This window comes from Rattus norvegicus, chromosome 16 (assembly GCF_021556685.1).
Source record: "Rattus norvegicus strain SHRSP/BbbUtx chromosome 16, alternate assembly SHRSP_T2T, whole genome shotgun sequence".
Taxonomy (NCBI): domain Eukaryota; kingdom Metazoa; phylum Chordata; class Mammalia; order Rodentia; family Muridae; genus Rattus; species Rattus norvegicus.
In genome coordinates this window covers 5,051,668-5,074,383 of record NC_141549.1, presented here as the reverse complement: position 1 = coordinate 5,074,383, position 22,716 = coordinate 5,051,668, and the positions used below count along the sequence as shown (strand labels likewise).

The window sequence follows — 22,716 nt, the reverse complement described above, 5'->3', positions numbered from 1 at the left end:
CTCCTGAGGGTTTTAATATTTGCAAGGATATCTGTTTTATATAATGGAACCTTAAAATGAGAAAGAGTAACTATTTTATAAATTGAGGCTTTAAAATACAAATTGGACAAATTCACGCTCTCAAGGTATTTGATTCTAATGATAAGTCTTCAGATGTCTGGACAAAATGTACAAGGACCTGAAATGTTTCTCCTCTGAGAACAGACTGGGCTAGGTAGGCCTCCGGTTAGCTTCCTTTGGGGGCCTTTATGTGTTTTGAAAAGTAAATGTTCCTTCTTTGTGAGGAGTAGAATTAATTTATACAGAAAACAGTTATTGCCTTTGATGTCTAATTACAGAAGCAAAGCATATTCTCTGCAGGAAATCCAGGCAGTGGCAAAGAGCTAAAGGATTCAGACCACACCAAGCAAGGCAGAATTGGGAAGTCCAGCAACATTCCTATTCCCTCAGAGACAAAGTTCAAGGGGTTACATTTCTCACCTGTGTTTCTTTGTGTCTGCGTGTGTGGTATATGTGTATCTGTGGTGTGTGGTGTATATATATGTGGTCTGTGGTATGTAGTATGTGTGTGTGTGTGTGGTGTGTATATGTGTGTATATATGTGTGTATGTATGTGTATGTGCAATTTGTGCAACGTGTGGTGTATGTGGTATGTGTTGTGTGTGTGTGTGGTGAATGTGTGGGGTGTGTGTGTATATGTGTATGTATGTATATGTGTATGCTATGTGTGGTTTGTGGGTGGTGTGTGTATATATATGTGTGTGTGTATATGTGGACGGTATGTGTATGTGTGTGTATGTGTGTGTGGTTTGCTGTGTTGTGTGTGTGTATACATATATGTGTGTGCCTGTGTCTTGTTTATGATCCCTTTGAAAGATATATAGAAGATTTATTTCCCCCTATCTTTCACTTAGTTTTATTTTCTTTGGGTGAGGTGGGGAATAGCCAGCTCCCTGTCTGTTGCTCACACAGTTATTCAGCCTCCAGTCAAAACCAAGAGCATCGTTCAGCTTGGGATGAGACAGCAAGATCCGGTGTCACAAGATGTATCCAGGGTGATGCTCTGGGAAGCAGGTACCAGCAAATGCTGATACAGATAAGTTTGCTGTCCTCCATTGTTAGAGGTACAGAGGTGACTCTGGCTTCAGGGTTGCTTGATCTAGTGACAGTGTAGTGTCACCAAGGCCCAAGCTTCCTCCACTTCTTCTCTCTGCTGTCTACCTTAGTCCTGTGGCCAACAGCAGTAACTCAGTTAAAAGACTTCCTTGTATGTCTAGAGAGACCGAGAAGGCTTGTCTCTCGTGGAGTTGAAGGTGCCCATCATTTTGAGGTCCAGATTTGGCTGCAGGCCTTCCTTTGCTTGTTAGCGGTTGTCTTAGGCTGTGTTTAAACCTAGGGCCTGAAAGTACTGACTCTCCCCTGCTGGGACCCATCCCTGGAGCTGAGGGTGACATCATTTCTGTATCACATGACAGCGTCAAGTGGAATGTATGTGGGGATGGATGTCGGAAAGCCACCAGTAAATGACCTTGTGCAGTGTTACTACTCCAACCCTATCTACAAACTCCAGGCTCACCTTACAAGAGGTTTGCATGGTTTTTGCCTTGATTCCAGTTGTGACAGGTCATATTCTGAACCTCAGGGTATTTGCTCAAGCTGCTCCCTTCCTTCCTGTCCTGTCTCTTACTAGTTAAAGCCCACTTGAGCTCCCACACCCACTGGCAAGGGTTGGCTTCTTCTCACATTATTTAGTGTTCTGCTTATTGGTAGCATCCTTCTCAACTGATGCTGAGTTAGTCTCCCTTAGGGCAGGACCTAACTCGTAACTTCATCTCTTGGGCCTAATGCGGGATGTGTAAGGTGCCAATAGCCAACTTCTAAATTAAGAAAAAAAATTAGTATTGCAGGCTAATTTTAAGCCGAAGTTAGTTGCCAGTATACCGAGATGAAATGCAGTGATTGAAACCCGTTCTAAAGTAAGTTTTATCTACCCTTGTTGATTTTCAAGTACGATTTCGTAGAGTAATAGTGAAGATGTTTGTCTGTGATACCACCGGGGCAGCCACTCAGACTATGGAGGCCAGGGGAGCGTGGGATGTGGCAGAGGCTAGGCTGTGACAGTGTGTGGTTAAATGGCAACTCACCACGCCACGGCGGCAGATTTTATCGGACTGTTTCTGGAGAAAGTCGCAGTGTGTCCTTCCTTATTTTTCCACCTAATGATGTAAGATCTCATTCTCACTCTCTCTTCCTCTCCCCCTCCTCAGAGAGATAAATATGGATGAAGAATAGGAGGAAAAATCCGGTCAAGTTGTGGATTTTCTTGGGTTATATTTTTGCTTTTTTTTTTTTAAATAAAGAATACATCCCCTTTTTTAAAAAGGAAAATCCTGCATTTCTATTTTAGCCCTCCAGTGCACTGAAGGTTTATTAAAGAGCATTGTTTACTGTGAAAAATGTTACACATTAAAATGTTAACAACTCAGTCATTTTCAATATTATTAAATCTCAAGCTTCTACCAATAAGAATTCGAATACAGCAGCTGTGGGAGATGGCTCAGCCAGGAAACCGCTTATGGATCCTGTGTTCCAACCCCTAGAACCTCTGTTACAAAGAGTCAGGTGTGGTAGTGTGTATTTATAACCTGTGCTGTGGAAGCAGAGACAGGCAGAACCTTGGGTCTCACTGGTGGGACAGCCTCATTACCTCAGCCAATGAGAAACCCTGCCTCAGAAAGGAAACTAGAGGTGCATAATGCCTGAGGTTGTTTTCTGGCTACTACACATAAGCACACACATGTGCGTTTGCACAGGCAGGAACAGAAACACACACACACACACACACACACACACACACACACACGTACAAATGCTAGTACAAGGCAGACATGGTAGTGCATGCCTATAACCATAGCACCCCAGAGATTGAGGCAGAAGAACCTTGTTCCAGCTGAGGCCATACTATGCTCTGCGGTCCAGGGAAGTTTAGGTTACATAATAAGATCCTGTCTTTAAAATAAGCAAGCAACCAAATAAACGACAAAACGTTAACTCATATTGTCAGGATTCATACAGTGATCATGTTGGGAAGGAAGGCTATCTGAACTGGGACATTTGCATCTGTCTCTACGGCGTTTCTCTTCACTGTGTCATTGACTGGGCATATCAAATCCACCGCCCACTGTCCGGATGTCCTTTTTCTCCCAGCTCTTTCTCTGAAGAGTAACGCAGTTTTTCGTCATAAACCTCAGCATAGCAGATTCCAGCGCTGGCATGACGGAAGTCCCTACTTTTAACGTCCCGGCTTCCGAGGCCTTCTGTGAACTCAACATTCTGTCCGTGGATTGGCTTGCAGCAGTTCCCAAACTAGAAAAGGCCAGGCAGGGGAGACGACGGGGCGTCCGGTTCAGGGCGTGGCGTGGGTTCTACCACTTCAAGTGAGGAGGGGCTCTGCAGATGTGTCAGGGAGGGAGGCATTGCCGTTGCTCAGCTCTGCAGATCTCCCTCGAGGCGGCCGCTGCGGCAGAGGCAGGAGGTCATTTCTTGCTCAGAGAACCCGGAGGGGAACCTAGGTGAAGCCCGTGTCAGGATTTCACCTTTAACTATCGAACACGATGTGTGATCAATCAAAAAGCCCCACGGGAGGAAGTATAAATAAAACATGTCTCTTGCAAAGAGGGCAAAGCTGCAATTTGCCAAGTGCAGTGTAATTGCTTCTGGTTAATTATCTCAGTGGTGAGATGGGAGCACCGACGACACACATTCACATCCACATTGTGGCTAAAAATAATCCTCCTTCTTCTTGGATGCCCCTTCTCTTGCTCTTGAGGCACGGACAATGCCTGTCTGGTTCTCTGGGACGCTAGAGATGGAGGGTAACTTCAGATAGCTCCATGCCCAGGCTGTCAGTTTTTATCGTCACCATAATTATTTGCAATTATCATAATGTAATTATTAATAATAATTACAATAATATTATTGAATGCAGTCATTAGACTAAGTACTACCCATTAGCTCAATGGCTGCTCACGACAATCCTGACAGAATCTTCTTTTCCTAGTTTTCAGATCGGGAAATCAAAGCCTAAGTGATTTGTTCAAGGTCACAGGATGACAGCGAGCCCCAGTTGTTTTGCTGGGATCCTGAGGATTTCCTCTTAGCCACTATAGCAGACACAGCCAATGCCTGACCTGGATCTCCTGGACCCCATTTTAACATTCAGTGTACCCAGAATCTGCCTCCCACAACTGCTGACAGCATTGTCAAGAATTGTCCAGAACTAAGATCGTTTGCAAAATATTGCCCTTCAGAGGTGCAGGCAGTTTTACTAGGAGATACCTAACAGTGACTTCCAACTGTGTAGAGCACTTAACTCCCACACAGTGAGAAACTTCAAGAATCCCCTCCCTACATAAGGGAGCTTCTTCTCTGTGACCACGATATGTGTGAGAACCCCCTGCAGAATCAGGCTGAGCTAGATCTTGTTGAAACTACATCCTTCGTTTCTTCTCCCCATCCAATGTCCCTCCTTTCTACATAGATTCGTTCTGAGATCATTCTAGTAACAAGGAGTCTGGTACAAACCCCCTCTCATACTCTCGTTCTAGGGAGCCAAGGATGGCCACTGTTGAGTTGTTGTCTTTCCAGTTCTGCCGAAGGAGACATTGCCACTGAGAAAACATCATCTGTTCTGTCTGTCTGACCTCTTCCAGGTTGGTGCCTTACGTTTCTTCTCTACAGGATGAGAGGGTCCTTGAAGTCTCTTCTAGCCCTGCAGGGTTCTGAAATTGCCACTTTCTAAAATCTGCTTGCTTGGGGGTGGCAGTTGTGTCAGGAGAGAGAGAGAGAGAGAGAGAGAGAGAGAGAGAGAGAGAGAGAGAGTGAGTTAGTTCAGTGTGTCCAGTGTGGCAGTTTACAACCATAAGAAGACTCTCAGAGAACAAGGACAAGACAGTCCCTTCCTACCAGATCTTCATCTCTTCCAAACAGCACCCCTAAAAGGTATAGTTCACACCCCACCTTCCCCCCAGCCTCCTGAATGTGACCTCCTGAACTCGTGGATTCCATTTAATTCAGGAAGGAAATAGTATTCCTGAGGTTAGGCCAGAAGGGCAGCTGACTCCTGGAAAGTTACAGTCTGAGGTAGAGGCGAGGGTTGGGCCTTGCATCTCTAGAGTGCATCGACATGTTCTCAGATTCATAAGGGGTAGGGTCGCCGTGACCTCAGCAATTCATCTGACGAGTGAGAATGGCATAGGCAGTGATCAGAGGTAGGGCAGTGGAAATTGCCCCCATAAATAGAAGAAGGGTCGTGTGATTCATTATAAGAAGTGGACAGCTGTTCAGAAGCTCTAGCTGAAGGGAATGGAGATGACAGGGTATGAGTTCAGTGGGCACACGGTAGCGTTCCAACACAGAGACAGAGTTTATGAGACTCATGACGACAAGGGTGTCTTCCCTATGACCGATCTCAGCCATCCAGGGGTAGAACTGGGGTGAGGTGGGCTTGAATTGGATTTGGACTTTTGCCAAAGTGATTTGCTAAACATGGTAGGGAAGTAAAAAGCTGGGGGCTACTGGTGAAGTTGGTGGTGGTGGTGGTGGTGGTGGTGGTGGTGGTGGTGGTGGTGGTGATGGTGATGGTGATGGTGGTGGTGGTGGTGGTGGTGGTGGTGACAGGCCATGTTGTATAAGCAGAGGAAGACAGAAAGGACATGATGGATACTAAAATAGCAATAAGGCCAGTATATAGGAGCTTCCAGTAGACTAGAAGAATGTGAGTGTCCTTGTGCACTCAGGGAATGATGTTTAGGAAGTGCGATGGCAGAATGGGGGTGTTAAAGGGGTACCAATACTGGGAGTGACAAGATCTAGAGTGTTTGAGTAGGGGCTGAAATGGAGTGGAGAGAGTTTCATCAGGAGGAAAGCCATCAACCTTGCTTTAATATTAGGATTCTAGGTGGCCATCTGTAGGTCTCCACGAGCAGTGGAGAGGGACAAAGTGAACAATTTCCAGAATCTCACACATGTAATAGCAATAAAACAGAGTGTACGAAAGGGGAGGGAGGATGCTGTGGCTTCCCAGAGGCTGGGATGGTGGAGACAGGAAGATGGAGACAAGGGCCACACATGGTAGGCTAAGGCATGAAAGGGGTGCGGTGATTGGTCATTTCTTCTGTCGACGTGACTAGCAGATTGTAGCATGCATCTAGGGATGCCAGTAAAGGTATTTCCAGAGTGGCTTAATGGAGGCGAAGATGGGTCCTGAGTGTGGGTGCTAGGAGCAACTATTTTGCCTGTAGGAACAGCCTTAGCTATTGGCTCTGTGCAAATCAGGAAAGTGTAAGTCTATAAGATGACCATTGTAGCAGAGAGTGTAGCTGTATGGTTGTTAGTGGCCTTGGGAGCCTGGACAGATCAAAAGTGGGGGTTGACACGACATTTCTCTCTCCATTTCTGCTCTTTTGATCATGTGTGGTAACCTACAGATGGCCAGATGGCCGCCTAGTGTCCTAGTAAGGACTCACAGGCGATGACTTACTCCTGCTGAAGTTCCCTTCCTCTCCATGTCAGCCCCCACCCCAACACACTCTAGATCTCGTCACTTGCGACATTGGCACCCCTTTCGTACCCCTATTCTGCCCATCCTCTCCCTCTTCTCTGCTTTGTGGCCACTGCTACACAATGCCCTCCCTGCTGGGATGGATGGATCCCTCTGACTATGTGAGGCCGAATATTTTCTCCCTTAAGTTGGCTTTGCTATATATTCTGATGCAGCGAAAACAACAATAAAATATCAAGTACAGAAACTTACACCACCTTTGGTCATGATGTTGCCCCTAACCCAAGAGATACACCAGGACAGCATCTTGACAGTCACCAAAGGCCAGTGCTTGAAGGTAGATTCCTATGCCCCACAGTAGGCTGTACCACTACCAGGAAAGGAATGATCGCATAAGGAGTCCACTATGGCACGGTATACGGGCTGTCTGATGGTGGTGGGTGTCACGTGGGTAGGGGACCAACATTTCAATAGAAGTTTCTAGTTCAAGTAGGGCTTTCATGTCTCAGAAGAGACATCAGGCTTTCGGATGGTCCAGTTTGACATCCTAGAAAACGGAAGCTGTGGTTGTTGTTGTTGTTGTTTGCTGCTAAGGATTCTTCTGTAAACCATCCGTTATGGCTGGAACCAACCTTTCTGCACTTGCTCCAGCTTATTGTGTATGCGACAGAAGAACTACAATGGGCAGTTTGTGGCAGAGAAATAAACAGTAAACTCAAGGTTCTGTCCTCAGGATAAACCCAGCTTACAAAGAACGAGAATGTGCCAAGGCACTGTTCCTTGGCACTCACCGCCGTGTGCCTGCCTTTGTCTCCAGAGCTCACATAACCTTGCAGAGCTGCCAACGACTGCCCTTATTGTACAGAGGGAGAAGTCACAGCACAGAGGGAACCCTCTTTCTTTCAAGGTCAAGGTCACACAGCTGGAAAGCAGCAACCTGATTTTGAATTAGATCTGTCAAGTTGCTGGTAGTACACAATGCCACCTCGTGGGTTAGGGCAGCTCTATGTAGGTCACAAGGACCTGACGATGTTCACAAGCACAGAAAAAGCAGTGTGTGTGTGTGTGTGTGTGTGTGTGTGTGTGTGTGTGTGTGTGTGTGTGTGTGTGTTGAGGAATAGCTCCAGGGGCATCCCCCTTCTTAAAACTTGAGTAAAATTGCATCAGCTTTCTCATAGAAAAGGCCAGACATACTTCATACCAAAGCACAAAGATCCCCAAGTGGGGAAGATTTGAAGGAAAGATGTTGGGATACTGAGCTCCCAACGATCAGCCTGCAAAGAGAAGCAAAAGCAAGAAGGCCTGGTCTTTGCTATCAGGCTCCCAGGCATGGGCACATGCAGAGGATTCCCGGTGGCTGTGTGGACCAGGATTTAAGTCCACTGTGGAGAAAAGGAACAAGGAATCCTGGGCTCAGTCAAGATGGAAGTGATTGAAGAGTGAAGCTGGGAAACTCCACTCCAGCAGAGAGCCAGGAGGACCAGACCACTCCAGCACCTGGTCCAGCCTTAGGGGAAGCAGAACACAGGAGCAAAGTACACAGACAGGGAGGATGCACTAGGAAGAAGCCCTCGAGCTGGGATTGCGGTTTAACTGGCTTCTCCGTTGCTTTTGTCATAAAAGTGTGACTCTGGAACATCTGGCTCTGGGTGATGGGCTTCCTCCCCAGCTTTCCCTGGATCGGACTGTCATTAACTCAAGTCTTACACAGCCTCCAGTGAGGCTGCTGGGGCTTTCACGTCGCTGAACTGACTTTTTGGTTTTGCCGCCACTGACAACACAGGAGCTTGTGAAGAGTGGATTGGGCTAGAACGGCCAGGAATTTTCTCATAAGCAAAGTGAGAATGAGGCTGTCACCTTCTGTGCAGTTCAAGTGGGATAATATAAAGGAAAGCCTGGGAAAGGGCTTCGCACACGATTCTCAGTAACGGTTAACTCCTGTCATCGCTTAGGACCCTGTGACTTCTCTCTCTACTCCCACCTCATGAGTCAGAAGTGTGAAGACTTAACCCAGATTCTTACTTCAGCGTTTAACTGCTGCACACCTTGGGGCTATCCCTGGACTCCTCTGGCCTTGATTTTTCTCACCTGAGCAGTGGCTGAAATGGGTAGGTCTTTACTTTGCAGCATTGACATTTAGATTCTAGTGGAGGAACCCCTGGCCCATCACAGATCATCATTTTCTTCCTCTGAGGCCATACTTGGGTCCAGCTTTGCATGATCTCCCTGGGTTCCTCAAGCCATTCGTCGAGAGCTTCTTTGTGCCAGGCCTGGATTCAGAGACTGGGTGTGGGCTTGGGAGAGTCAGGTCAAGAGAGTCCCAGAAGAGGTTCAAAGACCGTCCTCAGCTACTGCCGTATATGCAGTAATAAGTGCACGGGGCAGACTGAGGACAGAGGGTAGGCTGACTTCCTCAAGGCAGTGGTGGGAGACGGCTTCAGATGGGAAATAAGGGGGTGCAAACAAGATAAAAATGCAGTAAACCGCACACTCAAAAGCCTGCCAGTGAGAGGCCCACAAGGCCCCGCCTCTTCCCAGGGATTTATAGGCAGCTCATGGTTGCTGGGAGATGGAGAGATATTTTCTTCAGTGGTGTAACTGCCATAAGTTGCTCAAGCTCCTGCAAATAACTCCAACTCCTTCTCCATGCTTCTGCAAGCAACCAGAGCTAAACTCGTTGTGTCACCAGGAAAGAAAGACTTGAAAGTAGGAAGAAGACCAGCGGGGAGGAGGAAGGGGGTCATTGAGAATGGATGGTCGGGTGGGGTCAAGGGAACACGATGAAGGGCTACAAAATACCCCCACAGCTATTATTTGTAACCACATGCCCTAATAAAATACTTTAAAAATACCATACCGAGGCTGGTGAGATGGTTCAACAAGGAATGGTTCTCACCTCCATTCAATGGAGTGCCTGGCTTTGATCAGTGAGCCCACATGGCGGAAGAAGGAAACGCCTTCAAGTTATTTTCTGACCATCATATGTGTGCGGCGGCATGCGTGCGTGTGTTTGCGCACACGTGAAAATGAGTTGATTAGTTAATCTTTTGAAATTCTGCGGTGGTACATTCTCTATTCTGTGTGTGGCATGTGGGAGTATTTTGTCCAAACTGAGATCATGGTGTGTTATGCTGTGCTGGTATTTATCACTAGTTTTAGCATCATGCCCTGGAAGTGAACAGGAGTTTGTTGGGAGACCGGCTAGGTGGAGGGGGAGGGAGAGGGAGGGAGGGGATGGGCAGGGGGACAGGGAGACCAAGGATGTCATTTGTAGCGGGCAGCAGAGACAGCATGGAACAGGATGAGCTACTCCTGCTAGTTTCTTGCAGGATGATGCATTTCTACCCCACTTGAGGCTCGGGCACAGTCTCTCCAGCAGCAGCTCTACCGACTTGGTGAAAAAGTCCAATCCAGCCCAATCCAGCCAACCCCGTCATTGGCCCCGCAGCTCTTCCCAGTGAGATGAGAGGAAGGTGCTACAGTATAGCAGTGGCCTATGGAACTGTAAGGACCTACCACGCCTACATCATGTTCTGATGGGAAGGGACTCCAATAGACAATCTTGGCTTCAGATTATCAGCCCTTAGGCTGTGTCCCTGGAAATCAGCTTGGGCAGTTCCAGGCATGATCTAGGAGACCTGGGAGAATGGCCGGAGCTTAGGACCTCCAGATACAGGTTATTCTTGTAGGAAACCATCTAGTATCTGAGACCTCCTGGCAAATAACTTTCCAACAAAGATCCCCAAAAGTCAGGCCTGCAGAGTGGAGTTGTGAAGGCTTGGACATCTTGTTCTCCATCAGGGCTATGCTAATGGGGTTGAGTCTGGAATTCCTCTGCTTCCTGGAGCGAAGTTCCTTGAACTCCATTATTGGGATGGATCGTCTAAATCTAGCTCTCCTGAAATCTGAAGGATTCGTGTATAGTATTCTTTCCTGACAAGTGCATTGGACTGGCTCACATTGGCTTGCAGCAGATAGCCTACCTTTTAATTGCACTGAAAATTTTAATTTTCTGTGTATACGTGTATGTGCGCAGACAGGCACATGCACAGTGTACACATAGAGTCCAGAGAACAAATGGAGTCAGTTCTCTCTTTCCACCCTGTGGCTCTTGGAATGACTCAGGTCACCAGGCTTGGTGGCAAGCACACACCCACTGAGCCACCATCTTTCTAGCTTGTACTTCTTTGAATACTGAGGAGCTCTCTAGGCAGCAACCAGAGACATCTTCAGCAGCTGGGGGGACATGGTCTTGGCCACAATTCCACATTTCCTCTCCCCACTACTGAGGAGGTAGTACCAAGACTCTCCTGTTCTACCTGCTGTGGGCTAGGGTGTGGTAAGCATCAACGGATGGCTCCCTCCACCACATGGTTAGAATTACATGTAGTGCCATGGAGAATATGTGTTAACTGGCGTATTCCAATCTCCCAGAGATTCCACTTCGATGCTGCTGAAGGAGAGGTGGGCACAGTAAAAGACATGGAGCCTTAAGACCTTGGCTAGCACTCTGATCCCTGATCAAGGAAGCAGAGCCTCAGGGTGCTGAAGTGTGTGCTGCTGACCGAGAAGAGCCTGTCGCAGAGACCTGGGACGGTGGGGAGACACATGGATCTTTCTAATCAAGTGGGAAGCACTTTGCAATTCTTTCAGAAATAATCCCAGAAAAGACAAGTGACCCCCCCCCCCTCTCATTCCTTTTCTTTTTCCTTTTATCCTTCCTTTGGGTAGAACTGAAGGCCTTACACATGCTAGTCAAACACATTCTGCTACTAAGCACAATTCTCTAATTCCATCAAATGTTTTCTCCTTTTACGCTTGGGTTGTTGTTTGTGGTCCTCCTCCTCCATCTGCCTTCTTTCTCCTCCTCCTCTTCCTCCTTCCACTCCTCTTTCTCCTCTTTCTCTTTGTCCTCCTCTCCCTTTCTATTTAACCCAGGCTAGCCAAGTGTTAGGATTAAAGGTGAACACCACCACACCTGGTTTAAGAGCACCCGTTGCTTCCCCTGCTGAGAAAGATTCAAGCATCGTCCTTTGTGCCCTCCTTGTTAGTTCGGCATCTTTGGATATGTTGATTATAGCATGTTTATCCTGTACTTTATGGCTAATATCCACTTATTAGTGAGTGCGTACCATGCATATTCTTTTGGGCCTGGGTTACCTCCCTCAGGATGATATTTTCTAGTTCCATTCATTTTCCTGCAAAATCCATGATGCCGCTGTCTTTAATGGCTGAGTATTCCGTTGTGCGCTTCACATTTTTGGTATCCATTCTTCTGATGAGGGACATTTAGATAGTTTCCAGTTTCTAGCTATTATGGATAAAGCTGTTATGAACATAGTTGAGCAGGATCCTGGTGGGATGGTGGAGCATCTTTGGGTATATGCCCAGGAGTGGTATAGCTGATGTAGAACTGTTCCCAGTTTTCTGAGAAACTGCCACATTGGTTTCCAGAGTGGTTGTACAAGTTTGCACTCTCACCAGCAGTGGAGGAGTCTTCCCCTTGCTCCACAACCTCCAGCATGTGCTGTCCTTTGGGCTTTTGATCTTAGCCGTTCTGATGGGTGTGAGGTGAGTCTCAGAGGTGTCTTGATTTGTATTTCCCTGATGACTAAAGACATTGAACATTTCTTTGGCTGCTTCTTGGCCATTTGAGATTCCTCCACTGAGAGTTCTCCGTACCCCGTTTTTAGAGTTGGCTTATTTGGATTGTCGGTTTCCGGCTTCTTGAGTTCTCTGGATATTTTAGGTATTAGCCCTCTGTCGGATATAGGGTTAGTGAAGATCTTTTTCCAATCTGTAGGTTGTCGTTTCGTCCTGACAATGGTGTCCTTTGACTTACAGAAGCTTTTCAGATTCATGAAGTCCCATTTATTAATTCTTGGCCTTATTACCTGAGCCACTGGTGTTCTGTTGAGGAAGTTGTCTCCTGTCTCAGCGAGTTCAAGGTTATTCTCTACTTTCTGTTTTATTAGATTTAGTGTATCTGGTTTTGTGTTGAAGTCTTTGGTCCATTTGGACTTGAGTTTTGTGCAGGGTGACAAATATGGATCTGTTTGCATTCTTCTACACACAGACATCCAGTTAGACCAGCACCGTTTGTGGAATATGTTCTCCCTTTCCCATTATATAGTTTTGGCTTCTTTGCCAAAAATCACATGTCTGTAGGCGTGTGGGTCTATTTCTGTGTCTTAGATTCGGTCCCATTCATCCACCTTTCTGTCTCTATACCAGTACCGTGCAGTTTTTTTGTTTTATCAGTATTGCTCTGTAGTACAGCTTGAAGTCAGGGACAGTTATACCTCCAGAAGTTCTTTAATTGTTGAGAATAATTTTAGCTATCCCGGGTTTTTTGTTTTTCCATATAAAGTTGAGAATTGTTCTTTCAATATATGTGAGGAATTGTGTTAGAATTTTGATAGGAATTACACTGATTGCCTTTGGTAAGATGACTATTTTCACTACGTTAGTCCTACTGATCCATATCAGAGATTGAGGCAAGGAGGGAACTAGATGGAAGGCAGCCCAGGAAGGAAAGCAGAGTGTGTGTGAGGGGTCATATGTAGCAGGGGAGAGAGAAGGGAGATCAGCTGGGGGAGCAATCTCTAGGAGGTGCCAGAGATTTGGGATGGAAAGGGACCCCAGATGGCTAAAGAAGCTCTTTAGCTGAGACTCCTAGCAGTGGGGAAATATGGATCCTGAAGTGGTCACTTCCTGTAGCCAGACAGGATTCCCAGTGGAAAGATAAGGACAGTAACCCACTCACACAGCCTTCAACCCATGTGCAGGGACAAAGACAGAACAGAGATGGACGGAATGGCCACCCAAGGACTGCCCCAAATTGAGGACCAATCCAGAGGCAAGAACCAATCCCTGACACTATTAATGATACTCCATTGTGCATGCAGACAGGAGCCTAGCATAACTGTCCTCTGAGAGGTTCCAGTCAATGGAAAGAGGTGCAGAGACTCACACCCAACATTAGACGGAGTTCAGGGAGTCTCATGGAAGAGTTGGGAGAAAGATTGAAGGCAGGGACTTCACAGGAAGACCAACAGGGTCAACTAACCTAGATCCTTGGGAACTCCCAGAGACTGAATCACCATCCAAAGAGTGAGCTTGGGGTGGACCTAGGCTCCCTATGTAACAGATGAGCATCCTGGTTTTCATGCAGGTCCTCCAAACAACTGGAGCAGGAGCTGTCCCTGAGCTTGTTGCCTGCCTGCCTACCTCAGAGGCCTTCCAGGGTGCCCCTAGGCTGCATGGGCTACACAGTGCTACATCATCACTGACTGGGAGTGACCTGATGGACCAGGACGGGTTTCCTCAGTCCTTTGCACCCCCTGTACTTGATGATCTCATCTCTGTGGTCTTCCAGGTCCTGTAGACTTTGAGCTCCTGGAAAAACCGCCATACTCTGGCTATGATTCTAGCCCCAGCCCCAGGCCTCACCACAACAATATCAGTGTTTGTAGGATAGATGAGCCAAGTAGACCTGTGATTCCAAAATGGCAGCCAACAGTTTTAAGCTGGGACTCAGAGGTGAGTACCCCCGTGTACTCTTCATATTTCCTTCAAGAAATCAACCAAGAGAGCTCAGCCGGCTGGGTAAGCGTCCTCTTTGAGGTGGAAGTCTTTCATGTGTGTACATTGTCTCATGTGCTTTCCTGGCCGAGTCCCCTCATCTGAGCAGCAGTTCCCTGCGATGGCTCCCTTGCTGATTCTGCTGCCAAAGCTACAACTGGAAATCAAAGAGCATTTTTAATGAAAAAGACCCTTTATGTCCCCTTTCCCCCTTCAAATCTGCTTTAATAAATTTGAGACTGTTAGTGACATTTAAGCCCTTCTAGATGTTTCTGCGCTAGAGGGAGGCTGTTCTTGTAATAGTTTCAAATAGTAAAATCTCTTTACATGTCACCCTGTGACCTTTCCCTTCATAGAATGTCAACAGTATAGAAAACAAATGTTTGATGTGTCTGGAGCAGGTTTCGGTGCTCGGGTGACCAATCGTCTTGCCGCTCTTCACATTCATTATTCAGAAAGTGTCTTCGGAGTGGAGGTTAATTTGCATATGCACGTCTCTTTTGTACTTCATGCTATCTGAGCACAGCACACAATAACTCTTCTGAAAAAGTATCGTTTTACATTATGATAATATTAAGAGGGATTTCTTAAATTAGGCATCCTGACATGTTGTTCTTCCTTGCTGAGGCATGGGGGGCGGGTTGCTGGCATCTGAAAAACAAGTTAGGGGAGAACAAAGCTCACTTCGCTCTGACTCTCCCGTGGGTAATACATACCCGGAGGCCATCTGATTTGGAACCCGTGCGTAAGAACTTTGAAGGCCCTGCTAATCCCAGGACCTTGTCTGCCGTGCGTAAGAACTTTGAAGGCCCTGCTAATCCCAGGACCTTGTCTGCCGTACCTTGTGCCACCCCTGCAGCATCTCTGCCTGCCACCGAGGGTCTCACTCCCATTTTACAGGTAAGGAGAGTGAGCCACAGAGGGATCATTGATTTTGGGTCAGCAGCGCAAGTTAAAGCTGACTTCCTTTGGCTGTTGTGCCGTTCACAGTGGGACGAACAGAAGGCACGTGAGACCTGCCCACACACACCATCTCTGTGTGAACAGGAGAGGTGCATCCTGGCATCTGCTTGCCACACTGGTCGAACACCCAGATCATCCACCATAGACAGCTGGGGGAAGGGTGGGGTAGAAGTGACTAGGGTTCATGGACTGCATGTGGCTTGCTTTGGGACAGGGTGTTGTCCTGGGTGGACTTTTGTGCAGTTTTGCTGTCCAAGCTGAGGGAGAAACCAAAGATATTTATGCTTGAATGGAAGGTTTGGGGTTCCATGTCAGGGTGTTTGGGTGAGAGAGGATGTGCTCTCTAGTTCCATCCCTCCGCCTTCCTAACCCAGCCTTTGTTCTTCTGGAAAGAGCACTCTGATTATGTTTGGATTAGGTCCGGCCTCCCCTCATTCCTAGTGTAAACAGAGGCAAGTTGACCCAGTCTGGACAGTCAGAATTCTCAGTCCCCAACTGCGTGATAGTGTCAGATGCCCCACGAGCCAGCCAAGCACTGAGGACTATTTAGCCAGTCTAGGTCGTCTTGCTTGGATTTTAAAAGAAGTCTCCTCCTCCACTTCTTTTATTTTTTTCTTTTCTTCTACTCCATGTTGGATTTGGATCTGTGAAAGCTTGGTATTGTTGTTGCCATCTTGGTTTTATGAGAAAAGAATCTGACATCGATGCCAAGAAGGATAAGTTCAGGCTAAGAGAAAGAAAACAGTGTCTGTATTGTTTGAGCTCCTGGATCCAGCTGAGACTGTGCTTATAAATACCCTACTTACAGGAGACGATGCATTCTCCTTCCTTCACTGACATGATTTGGGCTGTATCTTCTGTCCCTATTGCCTGAAAAAAGTTCCGATTTGTGATATCAGGCATCATACACTCACATAACCCTAAATAAAGGAAATATGCTTTCCTGGAATAGTATTCTGTCGGTCGTTCTGTAAATATTTATTGAGCTTCTGCTCTGTGCCATCCATTCTGTTATAAGCTGTGGGAGAGTCAGAGCAGTTTCCAAGGGACGGATGGCCTGATGGGAGGAGGCTTTGAAGTGAAGACATTGGGGAGATAAGGCATGGTGCGAAGGGAAGGAGGACCAGGAGATGCAGATGCTAAGGGAATGGGATCTGTGGCAATACTTGCAGGAGGGATGGAGACGTTTCCCTTCTGTGTATAGCCTCTTCTTGTCCTCCCAGTCTCAGGTGCTCAGCTCAGTACCTTGCACAGGACAAATGCCCAGGAAATATAACGCATGAAGGTGCCACATGGTTTTCCCAGGGATGGAAAGACCTAGAGAGTCAACTAATCTGGACCCTTGGGGGCTCTCAGAGACTGAGCCACCAACCAAAGAGCATACAGGGGCTGGACCTAGGCCATATATGGAGCAGATGTGCAGCTTGGTCTTCATGTGGGTCCCTAACACCTGGAGCAGATGCTTTTCCTAAAGCTGTAGCCTGTCTGTGGGACCTGTTGTCCTAACTCAGCTGTCTTGTCTGGTCTCAGTGGGAGAAGCACCTAGCCCTGCAGGGACTTACTGGATGTGCCAGTGAAGGGAGACGCTGGGGGTGGCTCCGTTCTCCCAGAGAAGAAGGGGAGAGGCACTGGGGAAGGGACTGTGGAAGGGGGGCTGGGGGGTACCTTGATCGGGTTGTAAAGTGAATGAATAAATAACTAAATAAATAGAAAGAAAAAACAGAAGAAAGAAAGAAGAAAAAGAAGAGGAGGAGGAAGAGGAAGAGGAGGATGAATAAAAATAATAATAGGAAGAAGGAGGAGAAGGAGAAGGAGAAAGGAGGAGGAGGAAGGGGAGGAAGAAGAGGAGGAAGAGGAGAAGGAGGAGGAAGAGGAGGAAGAGGAAGAGAAGGAGGAAGAAGAGGAGGAGGAAGAGGTGGAGAAGGAAGAGGAGGAGGAAGAGGAGGAAGAGGAAGAGGAGGAGGAGGAGGAGAAAGAAGAAGGAGGAGGAGGAGGAAGAGAAGGAGGAGGAAGAGGAGGAAGAAGAAGAGGAGGAAGAGGAGGAGGAGGAAGAGGAAGAGGAGAAAGAGGAGGAGGAGGAGAAGAAAGAAGGAGGAGGAGGAGGAAGAAGAGAAGGAAGAGGAAGAGGAGGAGGAGGAGGAGAAGAAAGGAGAAGGAGGAGAAGGAAGAGGAGGAGGAAGAGGAGGAAGAGGAGGAGGAGGAGAAGAAAGAAGAAGGAGGAGGAGGAGGAGGAAGAAGAGAAGGAGGAGGAAGAGGAGGAGGAGGAAGAGGAGGAGAAGGAAGAGGAGGAGGAGAAAGGAGAAGGAGGAGGAGGGGGAGGAGGAGGGGGAGGAGATGGAGGAGGAGGAAGAGGAAGAGGAAGAGGAGGAGGAGGAGGAAGAGGAAGAGGAGAGGAGGATGAAGAAGAAGAAGTGGAGGAGGAAGAGGAGGAGGAAGAGGAGGAGGAGGAGGAGGGGGAGGAGGAGAGCAGCCCTGTCAGCCCAGGTAGCCAGAAAGCCAGGTGAGTAAAGAATTCTGTCCAAGTCTACATTGCTATACCAAGGAGTTTACTGAGATTACGTATAAAGGCACAGGTGACTCAAGGCAGCTATACCACTGGGGAGTCCCCTACACAACATATGAGCACAGCTATTCTACTGCAAGGCACAGCAGCAGAGTCCCCCATGGACTGACTGTTCACCTAGGAGATCACTTCTTACATAGCCACGGAGAGGCCGGGGCGTTGGTGGGATCATCCAGCTTCATGATCCTCAAGAGTGTGTCCTTCCCTCTCTGGGAACACAGACGTGCTGCACATGTGAAAGTCGCGTGTGTGTGACCACATCCGCTCTGATTCAAGAGGGCAATGGCCACGCCCACCTAAGAGCCAACAGCTATAGAACACAAACCTTTGTGGAGGCTGTGACCCTGAAAGGCGGGATGACAACTCGAGTTGGAGCTTGAGGGAGAGAGGCCACAGACCTCAGTCTACCGCCAGTGGAAATGGGTACGCTCTACTGTGTGCCAGTCGGGGGCAAACTCGCGGCTGAGTGTTCAGTGATCTGATTGCCCACCCACCCCAAAACTGTTCATGCCCTTGGGGTTCTTGAGAAATCCTTCTAATTTATTTAATTCTTTCTTTTATCAGAAACAGATTATTTTCTCACATACTACATCCGGGTTACAGTTTCTACTCCCTGGATTCTTCCTGGTTCCTTCCTCCCTCACCTCCCACCTAGATCCACTCTCTATTTAGATTCTATAATATAATATATTGTATATTAATATACAAATTAATATATACTAAGATAAGACAAAAACTAGCATACTGGAGTTGGACAAGACAAACAAACAAACAAACAAACAACAAAAAGGCACAAATCAAAGACCTACTCATTCGCACACTCAGGAGTCCCATAGAAACAGTAAACTGAAGTCATAATATATTTATAGAGTGCCCCCTATAGGCCAGGGCAGGCTCTGCAGTGCTGCCTTCGTCTGCATTCGTAAGAGTTTTGATCATGTTGATTTGGTGGGCCTTGGCGTCGTAGTGGGCTCCATCTCCCCTGTCCTGTACACTCTGCATCTTCTTCCACAGGGTTCCCTGCGCCCTGAGGGGAGGGATTTGATGTAGACATCCTGTTTAGGGCCAAGGATTCCAAGGCCTCTCACTCTCTGTGTAGTGTTTGGCATTGGGCCATCTCTGTGTTTGTTCCCATCTGCTGCAGGAGGAAGCGTTTCTGGTGATGACTGAGCAAAGCCCTGATCCATGAGTATGGCAGAATGTCATTAGGAGTCTTGATGGGTTTGGTGTTTGTCTGTCTGAATGTTTGTTTAGAACACTAGTACTTGGTTTTCCCCTCAGTCCTGTGGCTATCTAGTCCCAGGTTCTTGGTCATCCAAGCGGTGTTCAGCATGGGTTCTATCTCGTGCTGGAGTGCACCTTAAGCAAAACCAGATATTGGCTATTAACTCCCACAAGCTTTGTTCCAGCACTGCTCTGGCCTAGCTTGCAGGCGAGATGTCACTGTAGATCGAAGGGTTAGAGGCTGACTTGGTAATTTTGTTTCCTTTTTGATAGCCTGCAGAGTACTTTCCTGTACCAAAGACACTGGAACATAATGGCGAAGGCTCTATGTGGGCACCAGCTTGACTTCTTCATATTTAATGAGTTGTGTAGGTCTTGTTTTCAGCAATGGGGTCTTCCTGTCAATTTTGGGACAGGAAGCCTAGGTTGTCAGGGAGTTTCCATGGGACCCCTTTGGCCAACAATTCAATAAGATGTAACCCAATCCTAGTAGTACTGATAACTCCATTTAGTGACAAGAGATGGCCAGTTGGGACCCTCTCTCTCCATTGTTTGACACTTTCTTTTATATTGTCTTCATATATGTAACATATCTTAGGAAGTTTCTATTCCACTAGGTGTCCATATTACCTCTCAAATGGCCCTTAGCTTAGCTGTCTTTCCCTGTATTCCCTTTCTCGTCTTTTTCCTTGCCTCTCCCTACTAGACCCTCCTGTTTCAGCCCTACCATCCATCATAACTATATATTCTATTTTCCTTTCCTAATGAGAGCTATCTGTCTCCCTATAGCATTTCTTTATATCTAACTTCTGTAATTCTACAGATTGTTATTGTTATTGACTTGGTTATTATTGACTTATAGCTAGTATCAATATATAAGCAAGTGCATACCGTATTTGTCTTCCTAGGTTCTGGATACCTCACTCAGGATGATTTTCTTTTAATTGGCTTGTGTAATACTCCATCATGTAAATGTACCACATATTATGCATACATTCTTCTATTGAAGGTTGTCTAATTTGTTTCTGGCTATTATCATCTCTAATGAACACGATTGAGCTAGTGTTTCTATGGTAAGGTGAAAGATCCTTTGAGTGTATGCTCAAGAGTAGTATAGCTGGATTTTGAGATAGAGGGATTCTCATGCTCGTACCATACTGGTTTCCATAGTGGCTGTACACATTTGCAGCCCCCCTTAGCAATGAATGAGTGCCCCCTTACTCTGCATCCTCACCAGCATGAGCTGTCAGTTTTATTGATCTTAGACACTACTGATGTAATATAAAATCTCAAAGCAGTTTTGATATGCATTTCCCTGATGGCTAAGGATGTTGAATGGTTTAAATGTGTTTCTTAGCCATTCCTGTTTCCTTTGTTGAGACTTCCCTGATTAGATCTCTACTCCATTTTTAAATTGGGTTATATGTTTTCTTGATATCTAGTTTCCAGAGTTCTTTATATATTTTGAATATTAGCCCTCTTTCAGAGGTAGAGTTGGTAAAAGTCTTTTCCCATTCTGTAAGCTGACCGTTTGTCTGAAATACGGTGTTCTTTGCCATGCAGAAGCTTTTTGGTTTCATGAGGTCCCATTTGTTAATTGTGGCTCTTAGTGTCTGTGCCACCAGTGTTCTGTTTAGAAACTCTTTTCCTGTGCCACTGAGTTCAAGGCCATTTCCTGATTTCTCTTCTATCAGGCAGAGTGTGTCTGGTTTATGATCTATTTAGAGTTGAGGTTCGTGTGGAGCAACACGTATGGGTCTGCTTGGATTGCTCTGAACGCAACCACCCAGTTTGACTGGTACCATTTGTTGAAGTTTCTGTGTCCTCTCCCCCTCCCAGTGTATACTTACGGATTCTTAATTAAAATCAGGTTTCCATAGTTTTGTGGATTTATTTCTGGGTCTTCAGTTTGATTTCATTGCTCTGTGTCTGTTTTTGTTCCCAACCTGTGATATTTTTATTGTTTAGCTCTGTAGGACAGTGATACTCCCCACACTCCTCTTATCATTTATGGTTGTTTTAAAATTTCTTGCATGTTTCCACAGGAAGCTGAAAATTGTCTCTTCAAGATCTGTGAAAAATTGTGTTGGAATTTCGATGGAGATTGCACTGAATCTGTAGATTGCTTTTGGTAGGGTGGGCATTCTTACTCTATTAATCTTACTGGTCCAGAAACATTGAATTTCTTGCTTCAAAGTCTTAAGATTTTTATCATACAAGTCTTTCACTTGATTGGTTACCCCAAGGTATTTTATATTGTTTGAAGCTCTTGTGGAAGGTGTCACTTTCCTGATTTCTTTCCCTCTCTGGAGAAATTTTTTCTTTTAAGAATAAAAACTTTTTAGCTATATATATATGTATGTGTCTGAGCATGGGTTTGTGTATGTGGAGTGCAGTGTCTCCACGTTCTAAAGGAGGGCATCACATTCCTTGGAACTGGCGTTATAGACAAATGTGAGCTACCTGTCATAAACTCTGGGGCTTTAATTTCTTCACAAAAGCAGTACACACAGTATTTCCAGGCTTCCTGCCTTCTGATTTAATCTACTTTAGCAAGACACCATACCTTCCTATGTCATAAAAGAGAACTGGACATTGTTGTTTTAATGGCTCTTTCGGTGTAGAGATGAATCAAAGGTAGAGCCAACTTTCCCTTGGTGGCCGGTTAAGTCGATCCTAGTATATGCTGGTAACAAGCATCCTTATAGCTAAAACATCACACATGGAATGATTTCCTTTGGACAAATTTCTAGATGGAATAGCGAATCAGATGACACGCCTGCCCTGAAAGCTCCATGACCCATGTTCCCATGTTTTCCCTGGTATTTATTCTCACCAATACTGGGTATGATGGTCAATCTTTCCAGCTTGATTGGATTTAGATTCGACTACAAGAAACACTTCAGGAAGGGTTGGTGTGGCCATTTCCCTCAGAGTGGGCAACAGCCTGTGGGAGGCAGATATAAAGACATCCTAGGGAGAAGTGTGCCTACACTCCATTGTTGTTGCTAGTGATGCCATCCATAACTGACTTCAGGATGCAGGGTTTTTGACCCTCCAATGGGACACCAGTCCTTTAACACCAGATTGGAACTGCTGAGACATTCAGCTCCGTGCACCTAGCACCTACGGGGTTCTCAGGCTCTCCAGCCTGCAGATAGCAGTTATTAGATTACCCAGGCCACGTCATGTAAGCCAATCTAATCCCTTTTTGTAACATGCATTCATTTTATAGGTTGTGTTCTTCTGGAGACTCTGACTTATGCTGGGTGTAATAATCATCAACAGCTTGAATAGGAAGATTCATTTGGAGAGGTAAGAGTGAGGGAGAAGCATCCTCAGGAGCAGAGAGAAACAAGGGTAGTAACTCAAGTGCCCAGGAGGAGACAGGCAGTCAGAGACTCCGGTAATTAATTTTTGCATAAAGGTCTTTTATACACAAGGCCTTAGGCTGGTGTCACTTGGGAAAGAGAGGGTGTCTGGTGGTTCTGTGAAGCTTTAGAAGGCACTAGAGATGTACTTTGGGCAGAAATTTGGAGCAAGAGAGGGCAGGAGCTTTGCATCTTTGACCACCTGGGGAAGCCCGTGGGCAGTAGGATTTTGAGTCATTTTAGCTGGGTGTGAAAGAAAAGCTGACTGTCCCAGCAGGCCAAAAAATTCATATATGCAAATCCAGATGTACCCAGGACAAGTGGCTTATTGGGTAGGTTGCTAGGAAGGTATCCCAGAGTCCAAACTGCTTGAAAACACAACATACAAAATGTAGCCCATACTTCTGAGGGTCCAGAGAGTTGTGCGTGGGTGCCATATTGGCAATTTC

General features: G+C 46.4%; 1 long non-coding RNA gene across 1 annotated transcript in view; it reads left to right on the top strand.

The window, feature by feature from the left end:
• Positions 1-22,716, top strand: part of LOC148000358 (uncharacterized) — a 55,588-nt gene that overhangs the window by 866 nt on the left and 32,006 nt on the right. Inside the window, exon 2 of the long non-coding RNA XR_015640165.1 lies at positions 4,608-4,712. This is a non-coding gene — a long non-coding RNA (uncharacterized LOC148000358). The remainder of the gene's footprint in view (positions 1-4,607; positions 4,713-22,716) is intronic.